General features: G+C 45.4%; 1 protein-coding gene across 1 annotated transcript in view; it reads left to right on the top strand.

Annotated features, from left to right (window-relative positions):
* Window positions 1-802: 802 nt before the first annotated feature.
* FNDC3B (fibronectin type III domain containing 3B) overlaps window positions 803-12,865 on the top strand; it is a 182,380-nt gene continuing 170,317 nt past the window's right edge. The window contains exon 1 of the mRNA XM_033069139.1: window positions 803-981. The gene's annotated coding sequence lies outside the window, so the exon portion shown is untranslated. The remainder of the gene's footprint in view (window positions 982-12,865) is intronic.

Here is a 12,865-nt window from a genome sequence, read left to right as displayed (position 1 = left end):
GTAGGAATGACCACAGTGATGGGAACACAGGCCTTGCCTTTGCAGCAACCCACAGCAGGCACCAAGGGGAGGACAGGGATGGGGACAGGCACTGACAGCCTGGAACTGCTTGGGCAAAGGGCTACCTGTCAGAAATGGCATTTTGGTGACAACTATCCAACATCCATCACAGCCTCACAGCCCTGCCGGGGCTGGACGGACAGGGGAGGCTCGGGGGGTGATGTCTGCTCCAGGATGATATTTGGCACTAAGTGGAGGATCTATAAAACGTATCTTATGAGGAACAGCTGTGGGAGGGTTTGTTTAAATCTGGACATGAGGAAGATCAGGTGAGACCTCATCTCTCTCTGCAAGTCCTTGAAAGGAGATTGTGGCAGCTGGGGATGCTCTTTTCTCCTGCACCTGCAGTGAGAGGACTAGAGGAAAACAGCCTTAAGCTGAGATAGGGGAAATTCAGATTAGACATTAGAAACAAATGTTTTACTTTTAGGGTGGTCTGGCATTGAAACGGAGGGCGGAGGAGTCACCATCCCTGGAGGTGTTACAGAGGCGCCCGGACGCGGCGCTGGGCGATGGGGTTTATCGCTAATAGCGGTGCTGCAGGGTGGGCGGCTGGACTGGACCATCCCGAACCGCGATGATCCCCTAATTCCATTACCCTACCATTCCAAGCAAGGACGAGCGGATCGCGGCGGGAGGGGAAGGGCCGGGGTCGGGCGCCGTGCCCGCCCCATGCCCGCCCCTCACGGAGCGCCCGCCCCGGCGGCGCGGGGGGCGGAGCGGCAGCGGGGCTGGCCGGCGTCCCACGCCCGCCTCGGCCGCCTTTTCGGCGGGAGCCGCTACTCCAGAGTGCGCGGTAGCGTGGGCCGGCCGGGGCCCCATGTGGTGCCGACATCACTGACATGGCGGAATCCCCGCCGAGCCCTCCCGGCACTGTCTCCAGCTAACCGGGACTCGCCGCCCCGCACCGCCCTCCCGCAGGTAAGGACGCGGCGGCGCTGCGGGGAAGCGGGTGCCGGGCGGGGAGCCCCGCGGCTCCGCTGCGCTCCGAGCGCCGGCCAGCCGCGTCCCCCGCCCCGCGGCGCCTCTGCCGGTCCCGGCTCTTTTGTTCGGCTGCGGGACGCGGCCGCACTCGGTGGAAAGTTTCTCTCCCCGCCCCGCCGGCTCCCCCCCGGCGCGGGGAGCGCCCGGCGGGCGGGAGCGGCCGCGCTCGGGGCTGGCGGCGGGACGGGCGCTCCAGCACCGCCCGGCTGTCCCTGGGGGCGGCCGGCCCGGCTGCTGTCATCGCCACCGCCCTCCCCGCCCGCTGCGGCTCCCGGAGGAGAAGTGCGGGAGCGGTCGGTGCTGGCGGGGGCCGCGGGCACCGCGGGTGTGTGCGGGGCTCTGCCCGTGGGGCTCTGCCCGCGGCACCCCCGAGCCGCGCCCCGCTCCGCAGCCCCGCCGGCCGTGCGGGCAGGTGGAGGAACCGGGGGCTCCTCCGCCGCCAGAACGTCGGGATCCAGAGGGCATGTTGGAGAAAAAGCTGGAGAAAGGCGCGACCGTCTTCTCTCGGCCGCGTCCTCCCCGCCCGGCTCCTGGCAGAGGCGGCTTGGGGAAGGAAAGCCCTGGAAACTTTTTATTTTTGCTTGCCAGACACCTTTTAAAATGGCATGCGACCAGCAGACAGAGTGAAAAAAGAACAACTCTTTTTTTAAAGCTTAACCTCTCTTAGGTTAAGACCACAGCTGCATCCCCCCCTTCCCGGTTCTCAGAAATGTGCTATTTAAATAAGGTTTTGGCGGAGGTAGTGCGGCTTGGAGTTAAATGTAACGAACCATTTATCCCATCTATATTTGTAGAATAGAAGGCACGGGGCAAGCCTGCCTCTCTCCATATTAGTAATTTTGTATTTCATTTGTATTTCTTTGTGTCCTTTTGAGTATACAAAAGTACTGGCCGTAAAGGGGTAGTTATCCCATCGGGAGGTGGGGGGAACTGTGATAGGGAGATGTTGGGGTTCCTTGTTGGCGGGATTTCAATTTATTTTATTTAGGATTTTTTTAATTTGCTGTTTGAACTCCGTGCTGGATCTGTGAGAACAGGATTCACTCTCCCAGTTACCTGTGCCCTAACCACAGCTGCTGTATCCCTTAACCGCTTACCCTGCAGAACACAGGGCTCGGGACGTTCCTGAAAGGTGCCAAACCAGTCTAACTCGAGTCTAACAATGTGCTAGGTAATGGCATTTCAAACTTCCACAGATTTTTTAAGCGCAGAACACTATTTCCCAACCTTTATTTGCAGCAGCAGAGCTTGCTTACAAAAGGCTGAGAGTGCCAGGCCTGGCAGTGCCTCAGTGCCCGTCCTGCTCTGGGTCTGCGCTTTGTTCTGATGGGGAGCGGCTGCTCTGGACACGGATGACACAATGTGCGCTTGGCTGCCGACCCAGATAAAAAGGCATCTCTTCCACAAACCTCAGGAACGGCCGAGGGCTGCCTCCTGAGTGGAAGCATCTTGCTCCTCTGGCCCTGTCCCCGCCGCTCCGGCCCACCTAGGGCCCGTGTGTCTTTCTCAGCGGTCGCAGAAAACGCTGCCGGTGCTACCAGTAAGAAAATGATTGTTGGCCGTGTTCCCGGGGTCATTTCGGGTCTCGCACAGAAGCGGTCTGTTAGTGCTTTTCGCTTCATCTTCAGCACTTCTGTGGTTCCCTCTCGTTCGTTTCAAAGCAGTTGTGATTTGTGGTTGTGTTGGGACCCTGCTGTGGCAGAAACGTCTGCTGCCCCACAAGTATTGTGTATTGTTCTTCCCAGTTCAGTATCTTTTAGCTACTTTATGCTTATAATGTAGCTCAGAGATGAGTCTGTGTGTAGAAGGTGATATATATCTTATTTTTATCTTTAATTTTTTTAAAATTTTTTTTTTATTTTCTGCCTTAGGGACTCATCTGGTTTGGGTTTGAGGTCACTGCTGGGACAGCAATGAGAGGGTTTTTTCATCCTGTTAGCCTATAGTTGGCCAAAGAATAAGAAATGAAGGTAGTTAGCAGCCAAAATAAGCTGATATTCTGCTATAGCCAAGAAGCTCAGAGCTGTAACTCCATACTGCAAATATTTTATCTCTAGTCCCAGAAAAGTTTGTAACTTCCAATCTGAAATGTGTTTATCCTGGCACTGTTTTTTCTACGTGTAGTATTTAGGGAACTGAAAGAAGTTTTTTCCATCATACCTCTTTCTTAACAGAGAATTTGGGTTTTTTTCCTCCTCACTTTATAGCTTCCTTTATGTCTTCTGAGAAAGAGAAGCAGTTAAGAGCAGTCAAACTTCTGCAGTTCATAAATCTGTGCAAGAAAATATATATAGCCCATGCAGCAAACTTCTGCATGTGTGTGGTTGTATTCATGAACTTTCTAATAAGTATAATTGACTTTTTCCCTCAAAAAATGTAGGTTGTCAGAACCAACATTTACAGTACAAATAAATGTTTGTAACGTGAGGATAAATGCCTCCTAAATCCATGTCATTAACTAATAAGCCCAGAACCTGAACACACCTGAATCAAACAAATTACTCTTCACAGTGCTTTTCTCTTTGCTGTAATCTCTGCCACTTCCATCCAGAGAGAGGACATGAGGGAAGATGGAGCAACCTGTTAGGAGCACTTGGGGTTTGGGACACACTGGGACAGCATCCTGTCACTCCACCAAGGACGTGGCTGTTGGGTTTAAAGTCTGGAAATAGTGTCCCAGCGCACTGGAATTGTTTTCAGCGACATGCCGCAAGTTATCGAAATCCCATTTGTTTGCAGTAGCCTTTAGTGTACAGCAAATAAAATAAATAGCAGAAGAAGCCAGCAGAGCCCTGTGTAAATCTCAGCTGTGCAAAAATACTGGCGAGGCAAAGAGTTTCTCAAGCGTTGCCCGGAGGATTTGTGCCTCGGTGATTGTCTCTGCACTGCTGAGCGGTGCAGGGTCCTTTGGAAACAGCGGTATCAAAACTCGTGTTGTTTACGGCCAAGGTTTAGTGTCCCTGTGTGATCTGTCCCTGGAGATGGAAGGTATGTGGGAAGAGGGAAGTTCTTCAAACAAGGCAGTGGAAATAGGAGCCGCTGGATACACAGCAGTTAAAAGCCATCTACAGGCAGGAATGCTGGTGTGTCAGCGAGCAGATAACTCCAAACAGCTTCCAGTGGGGACGTGGTGCTTGGCGTTTTTATCAGTTTATTCTAAGCACCTCTTTGCAAAATTGAAGTTGGAAGCCTGCTCGCTGTTGGATTCCAGACAGCCAGGAGAAAAAATAAAAAAGGCACAAACTAATTAAGTGTGATTTATCGTGGAATTTGCAACAGTGTTGGGAGAGATGAGTTGCCTTTCAGAAATGCTGCTGTAGATGTTAAATCTGTGCTTTGCTCTGGATGAAAAATGATGGTGCTGTTGAGCAAGTACACAAGGAAAACATCGCCTGTGTTAAAGTCTGTTCATGAGCAGAAATATTCCCTGGAGGTCCCAGGTAGTGCAGCTTTGAGCAAATCTTCGTGGTGCTTTTTGATTGGGAAAAGGATGGGTTTCTTTGAGCTTAGAGGTTAAAATGTAGAGCTTCTCCAGTGACATGCTTTCTGCGTTTCATCTGAGGAATCCTTTGTTTACAAGTAAATTGTGGTGTTTGTTAGCAGATAACAGACAAAAAACCAACAGCATAAGAAACATTCTCTATTTGTTTTTCTAGTGGTGACAGTTTACAATGGTAATATACTGGAAATTGATGTGTGGATACTCTTAGTGAACTGCAACTATGTATAGTGTTAGTTTCAGAATAGGAAGCAACAAATAATTACTAAGTAGTTAAATGTATTTTTTATAATTTCTTTTTTTTGAGAGGACAAAACTGCAGCTAATACTGATATGTGGCATTTGCTTGTTCTGGCATCTGCTCCTCATTCTAGAAGGTACTCAATGCAATGGTGAGATGGATTCAGGAGAGCAGTTTCTGCTGTTGTGTTTTGGTTTATCTTATTTGTTAGATTTAGAATAACTGAAAGCAAACACTTGAGTTGTCTGGAGATGAAGGTGATAAGTCTGTCTGATTTTTCTGTGTTGAGTTAGTGTATGGCAATTTTGTGTCAGCAATGCAAATACCTTAAACCATGCTTTACATCCTGGTCTCTTATCATTGCCTTATCCATAACTATGGACATTTCTATTATTAGGTCCTTGCAAAGGACTCTAATAATAGAATGTGTGTACACATATATTTAAACATCTACTTCATGCTTCCAGGAATGTTTCATATGGAATGCTTTAAAAAGAGAGGAATACATTCCTTTCAAGAGATTAATAAAAACTTCAATAAACAACAATTTTAGATGACCCTTGCCACTCTGAGATGCTTGGGATGTTGTGCACAGATTTACTCATGCTTTAAATCTAAACTAGCCCCATCTATCTGCTCTGCTTAGTTTGCAGGTTCTCTGGGCCTCTGTGCAGCTCTGTCCATTTTCCACGGTTGCTCCCCATTTTCCACTCACTCACTAACAAAATGCCAATGTTTATAACCTAAATCCCAGTGTTTGCCCCAAATGTTTCTGCACAATTCTTTAGTTGACCCTAGAAGTGTAGTGAAGTAAGATGGAGTGATTATTTTGGACCTTGAGCAGAAAGTTGTCCTGATTTGTTTCAGGATGACCTTACCATTTTCCTTTAGTGTATGCTTATTTAGGTGAAAGAATTCATTCCACTTTATAACTTCCCTTTGTTGTGGAAGTATGTCCCTATTCAATGACAATTCACCTAACATAAGTGCTTGCAGACACTTGAACTGATCTGGGTACCTTACTCAGTGCTAGGCATTGCTCTGCTCCTTAGTTATTTATTGACGTGGAATAATGCAGCAGGGAAAAAAGATGAAAGCTTTTGTGGATAATGAGAGCACTGGGTAGGTTTCCTTCTGGTCACCTTGTATTTTTTATGGACTCATGTGATGTCAACTCACAGAAGGGAAAGAATTGCCTTCAGTGTCTTGTTACTAGCAAATGTATGGCAACTAGAGGCATCACTTCATTAGAATGAATTAACAGTGAGAACTGTTAATTAACAGTGAGAACTGCAGAGCTTGTGGAGTATTTTGGGGTCTGCAATTCCCAAGCAGGGGATTTTTTTTGTTTATAAGTACTGATAGAAATGGTGAGTTGAAAAGCAAACATGCAGCTTTGGCTTGACTGACTCAATTAAGGTGTTGCTTTACTGGGGGGCTCAGTGTTTTGTCTTTCATATCATGTTGAAGTGTCAGGAACAGTGGCTTAGGTTGAAGTGGAAAAAATTCCTCCTTTTGTGGCAAGATAAGGCAAGTTGGAATGTACCATGTGCATGGATCTTCTATAGATGTATTTGGGCTGGATGCAAGGGTGAGACCTAGTTGCATACATTGGCTTTGAGGGGTGTGTTTGGTTGGCTTGAACAGTTAATATGTTGGTCTTGTTTTCTCCAGTTCTTATTTCACTTTGCTTAGAGTATGTTTGTTCTGTTCTTTTGTGCTACTCTAAAGCTCTGGGGAAATGATTTTGTAGTCTTGTTAGGAGGTATTTCTATTAACTGTATTAAAAAATGAAAAAAGGGTTTAAAATAAGCTTTAGATTTTCCCCCAAACGTGTCAGTGTTCCTCTTTTATATGGTCCTGTATTGAGCTGTGGCTACCTTGGAAGTCACGACTTTTAAGGTGAGGAATTTGTTCCTATTTGGTTTCATCGTCTGAAGGATGGCAACACGCTTCTTGAGGGCTGATTTCCACTGAGTCATCCCCTGAGCAGGGCAGAGGGATGTTCAGCTGCTATCACATCTTCTGCTTTGGCAGGTTAACTAGGAAATTTGTTTTCAAAGCCTTCCTTGGGGAGGAGAGAGCAACAAGTCTTCATTTTCGAATGCTGGAAAGTGTTAGAAGCTGTGGCAGCTCAAAGAAAAGCAAATGAAAGAAAATAACTGTTTCTTACTCTGGGTTTTTATGGAATTGGCTTCTGCTTTAGAGAGGTTTTTTGTTTGGTTTTTTTTTTTTTTTAATTCCAAGGTCTGCTTTTCTCAGTGTCCCACTTGCCCATCCTTTCTTTAACACACTTATTCATTAGCCACCCATGATTCTTGATCCTACGGTTTTCCTTCTAATTATCTCTCAGTGTGTTTTATGTTCTGTTGGTTGCAAAGCTGTTAAAGGTGTTCCTCAGCCATGCAGTGAGGTTTCTTCTGCTCTTGTGCTCCAGGCTGGGGGCTTGGGGTGCAGCATTGGTCACAGGAGCAGTGTCCCTCCTGAGCAACCCCTCTGACAATTGTCTGGGGAACTGAGCAGCTAGAGACACAATCCTTAATTTGGCACAGTCTTTGCTCTTAGCTGGCTTTTCTTGAATGCTTCAGATGTGGGTGAGGGAGGGGCAGCAGATCTGTGTTTGTGGAACTCTGCATTCCCTTCTGTCCTCTTCCCTTTGACTTCCTGCTCTTGCTCACGCCCTGGTTGTGATGTGTGGTCTTTGCATGACTAAAAGTGCAGGCATGTGGACCTGGGGCTGCTGGGTGGGAGGAACGTGTCCATCCACACGTGCAGTGGGGTGTGCCACACCAGGTGGCTGTGTCTTGCCCCCAGGGTGGGTGCAAATGACCCAGGAAGGCTGTGGGATGTGGTCCTCACGTGCTTCAGAGGAGCTGAAGGACCACAGGTGCTGCTTCTTGGATCATAGGTTGAGGCATTGTTGATGGTACAGCTGTACAAGGAGGGAAAATGGGTCAGAAGTTTCCTGGCTTGGCTGGGAAGGATCTTCTTATAAGGAAGGAAATGAGAGATTGGTGGTATGGTGAGGTGGCCTTGTGTTTTTTGGCTGTTGTGTGTAAGAGGTGGTGGTGTTGGAAGGAGTTAAACTGCAGGTGGCTGTGGAGAACTTAGGCTTGGAGACTAACCCAGAGCAGGACGAGCTGCAGAAAGTTGGTGGTGTTAAGGCAAAGAGAAAGAGATGACAGAAAATAAATCTAAATTCAGTATAAATAATAGTTAAGTGGTGCTTCACTATGTCTGTGTCGATGTCTGAGCATGTATGCATTGTCCCCTCTTAAATGGGTGACCTTAGGTGGCTTGGAGGAGGAGAGAAGATGTCAGTGTTGCAAGTAATTCCCTGTAGAAATTGTGGAGTGAAACAACACTTAAGATTCTGGATCAGTTCAAATGGACTTGATAGCCAAAAAAGACTGACCCCTGCTCTCTTTGAGCACTGTGACCCTGCAGGCTTTCAGCTCTGCTTTGAAGAGTTCAACCTCCTTTTGTACTTGCAGGAAATGTATGGTGGATTTTTGAGGATAAAGGGTTAATTTTATGGCATTTCAAGGTGTAAGTTCATATGTTCATAAGTCAGTCTGACAGTCAATTTCTCACTGTTCTCCTGTCAGAAGTGTGTTATTTGGGTTGCTGTAGATACTTTCCTGGTCTCTGATAATACTGATAAAACAGAATAAGCAGAAGTGAAGCCTGGTTTTCTCATAGTTCTGTGTTTTGCTTGCACTTAAACAGGTAGGTAGTTCATTCCCATAGTGTCTTATGTAACTTTCTATTTGTGTGCTTCCTTTTGGTTTATTTGTAATAAAACTAAATTACGTTTTAGTTCAGCAGGACCTCAAAACAACAGAAGTCAACAAACAGAAACCTTAAAGGACCAAACCCAAATGACTTTGTATTTCCCACTGTGGTTGACTTAGATGTTGCTGAGGTAATAAGACCATGTTCAGAAATAAGAAATATCCTATGGATTTCACCAGAGACCTAGATAATGTCTTGTTGGATGACTGCTGTGGAGTATTGGGCAGCACTCAGCTGTTCCTACCATGCCAGGAAGTTAAAATGCCATAAATAGGAAGCACCATAAGGTTAATTGAGAATTTCAGTACTAGATGAAGGTCTAGGGTCACACTCTTACTTGGTATTGAACATTCAGGTTACATTATTCTAAACTGACCATAACCAATGCACAAGAAATCTTATGGCTAAAGAGGAATTCTGAGATTTTTCCACAAAGCAAAAGTTCTGCAGAGTTTGGCATAAAAGTGGAGAAAAGGGACTGAAAGGGTAGATTTAGCTTAGATATTAGGAAGAAATTTTTTACTATGAGGGTGGTGAGACTGGCACAGGTTGCCCAGAGAAGCTGTGGCTGCCCCTGGGCCCCTGGAAGTGTTCAAGGCCAGGTTGAACAGGACTTGGAGTAACCTGGAATAGCTGATGTTGTCCCTGCCCATGGGAGGGGTGTTGGGACAACATGATCTTTATGGTACCTTTCAACCCAAACCATTTCATGGATCTACAGTCTGAGCCTTAATCCTTGTTTCTTGTGTATCAGCTGGTGGTGAAATTAACTTGTTTCATTCTGCTCTGCACGTGTTTATTTTTGCAGCTCCATATGCTGCTCTAACAGATCTTTATTGTTGTTTGTGAAGTTCAGCAGTGCTTTTAGTGACTGCACAAAACATAAACATCCTCTGTGACTTGGTTAGATGTACAGTGCAAACTTTTTGATGACTTGAGGGCTGTTCCTTGGGTCAGTGAGCGCTGCAAGCAGCAGTCAGGGCGCTGTACGCCCATGTCTGAGGATATGAGAAACAGGAGTTGTCTTGGTACCTAATTTCAGTGTCTTCTCCCTGCAAGCTCTTGTGTGTGTGGTGTTTTATCTTTACCCTTTCCCCTCTGTTAACAGGGCTGGACGTGCTTGTCCAGCTGTTCCAGCTGCCTTGTTCAGTGGGCAGGAAATGGTGATGTGGTGGAAATTAGGCAATTCTGCCGAGTGCTACCAAAAGGATCTCTGATCTCTTCCACAGCAGCCACTTCTGGATAAAACGTAAGAGTCAAGTCATTCAGATACTTCTGTAACCACAATTTGTGTAAGGAACAAGGTGGCTACACTTGAATTTTTATGTACCTCTGAATAGGTTGTTTCAGTGGATGCGAGAGCTGCTATGTTTGTGGGAGAGCTGCTATGTTACTGTAAAGGCAATATTTGTGGATCTAGAACTCTGAAGTTACACATCAACAGTTTCACTTCCTTTTGGCATTTTGTGATCATGCAGTCAAACAGGATGATATTATGCCCTAAAATGTTGCTGCGAAAAGTTTTTTCAGTTTCTTGAACCTTCTAAACTATTCCAGTCCTGCCCTTGCTAGCACATCTCTGTTCTTTCTGGTCTTAGTAAATCCTTATTTTTCTATCCCTTTTTTCTTGGTTAGATTTTTCTAGATTATAGGGTGTTGATTTCAGTGTATCCTCAGTTGTTGGGTTAGTGCAAGGGGAGTGAAATGTGAGAATTGGGACGAAGAAGATACGGATATGTGAAGACATGGAAAAAATAGCATTGACTGGATCAGTTTGCAAGCAGACCAAGTGTGTTATTATTATTGGCCCTGCTGTAATTGAAGGTTGTCTCACAGTGAAACGCACTAATGCACTCTTAGGTGGTTGGGTTCACTTGGACAGTGCTAGCAGCACCTTTGAGCAGCTGGGCTCCAGCCTGGTGAGCAGCAGTGACGTGGTTGTGCTGCAGCTGCAGAGCTGTGGGCAGTGCTGGCTGGGGACGAGGTGCTGCTCTGGCTCTACAGGAGCAACGTGGCAGCGGCAGAGCTGTCCTTTCACTTCGGGAGGGAAAAGCAAAGCCTTGGCCTGCTGCCTGGACTAACCTCACATGTACTCCAGTTAGAAAGTGTATGGGGCTGGCAGATTGGATCTGTCAGCTTCCCTCCTCTTCTGTCCTCGCAAGAGTTATTTTCCATTAATTATGGATGTATAAGTTTTTTTTTCCTGAAGTGTCTTGGCTCTGTGGAGTGAGTGAGGTGTGACTGTGGTCTGCTGGTTCCCCTTAGGGCTCCCCAGGATGGCTGGCTGGGTAGGGGTGAGGTCCTCCCTGTGCTCCCTGCCAGGACTCCTGCACCTATTGCAAGACAATTTGAGGGAGCTGTATGCAAAGTGAAGGTTCTTCATTTGAATCAAACTTTTTCTTAAAAACTTCAAAGAAGATTTGACTGGTTCTTCAGTGAGTGTTTTATGTTGGCTATATACTGTATTAAAGTATCACTGATTGGGTATTTTTGCATATCCCTGTTTTTCTCAGAAAAATGTTTTGCAATATTCAACTTGTGCATTTATGAAAGGATTTGGCAGAAGGGGAGGAGAAGCAACAACTCTTCTGTCATCATACACAAAATACACAGTTGGAAGGAAGAAACAGATAAAATACCATTTTTATCTATTCTAGTATATTAGACAAAGGTTTTCTCTGTTTTTCTGCCAACATCAGCTCTCCCTGACCTTTGTGATCAATATTAGCACTGAAGTTTCTTCAAGCAGATATGGAGACTTTGTTGTGCAGCTGCTCAAGCAGAGTGTGAATGTGGTCTGATAGTGATTATACAGCCATGAAGAAAGGTACCCACCCAAGGGGGGAATCTTATTTTGCTTTAATAGAGATGGGAAGGGAGATTAACACTATTTTGCAAGTCCTTCTGGGATTTGTTTTGGAAAGTGTATGCATTCTGATCACCTGTGTTAGTGAAAGATGGGTAAATTTGAAGTGGTAGAGTTACAGGCAAGGGTTACAAGCTTGACTGGAAGTGTGGAAAGCCTTTCTCGTAAGATGAGGTGGAGAAATATTTACGGGAAAGAAGTTCCAATGAACTTTGCTATCTCTAAATCCATCTGAGAGGTAAACACTGAAGGTGTACAGGACTGTTTAAGCCAAAAGCCAGTGCTGGCAGATGAATGTGTGGATGCAATATGTCAATAAATAAAAACTTCTTTACAATTTGATCAGCCCAGCCTATCTAAACAGGATCCAACTTATGGCATGCAGAAAGTACTTTTTATGTACAAGGCTTAATGCAAGGCTATTAAAGGATATGTGGTTGTGATACTCCCATATGTGAATAAGGAGTGTACAAATGGCAGATGGATTTCAAGAAGTGGGAGAACAGAGAACCTGGAATATAGTCTGATGAAAATACTGTGGGCATTCATTGCAACTGAGAAGTTTATAAATCTAACCCTTATTTTTAATGAACTGGCATTCAACTTCAACTGGCAACTCTCTTCTCAAGTCTGCTTGCACCTGAAGTTATTCATGTATACTGTACAATGCTGGTGGTGCAACTTCAGGATGGATGCAATCCTGGTGGAATTTCACTTTCAGGTACTGTTACTTTTGTTGGTAGAAGGTCCTGCTGTAACATAGTTCCAGGAAAGGAGATGGGCAGCTTTCCAAGAGTTTGAACATCAGGTCAAGAATAAAGGTGCTTTCCAGAAGTGGAGAGGTTTGTATCCAAAACTTTACAATGATAATCTCTAGGAAGGAGTATGGTAATTCCTGATAATCACAGGCTTCAAAGCAAAATCAGAATGCAAGATAAACTTTTGTTTACACTTTGTCTTAGGGGAAAAAAAAGTAACAAGGTCAGGCTTATACAAATGTGAATTTAAATATTTAAAAAGCAAAATGTCTCAATTTGTTTGCTGATAAAGATGGACGCTATACTGAAATACAAGGTAAAGGTTTTTAAACATGTGAAATCAGTGAACAAAACTGCAGTGCCAAAGTGGAAATACTGTCAGTGATAAGGAAAGGAAAATTTAAATTTGGTCATCTGCAACTTCAGAAGTGGCTGTAAAACCAGCAAATGGCTAGTTCTGCTAGCTCCAGGATTCTGAAAAAGGAAAAAAATCAGCACGTAGAGAAGGTATTATCCAGCTAATTGCTTGGTAGCTGTACTGAAATTGCTTTAATACTGACCTGTGGTGTTCCCCTTTCCCAGCAGAAATGCTTTTGTCAGGCAGAAATTAGTGTTTCTTTGGAGAGAGAAGAATGCAGTGAGTCCTGTAGACTTTCATCTGA

Source organism: Catharus ustulatus, chromosome 10 (assembly GCF_009819885.2).
Source record: "Catharus ustulatus isolate bCatUst1 chromosome 10, bCatUst1.pri.v2, whole genome shotgun sequence".
NCBI classification, from domain to species: Eukaryota; Metazoa; Chordata; class Aves; order Passeriformes; family Turdidae; genus Catharus; species Catharus ustulatus.
Note: the sequence above shows the minus strand (reverse complement) of the source record. Positions and strands in the feature narration are given on the sequence as shown.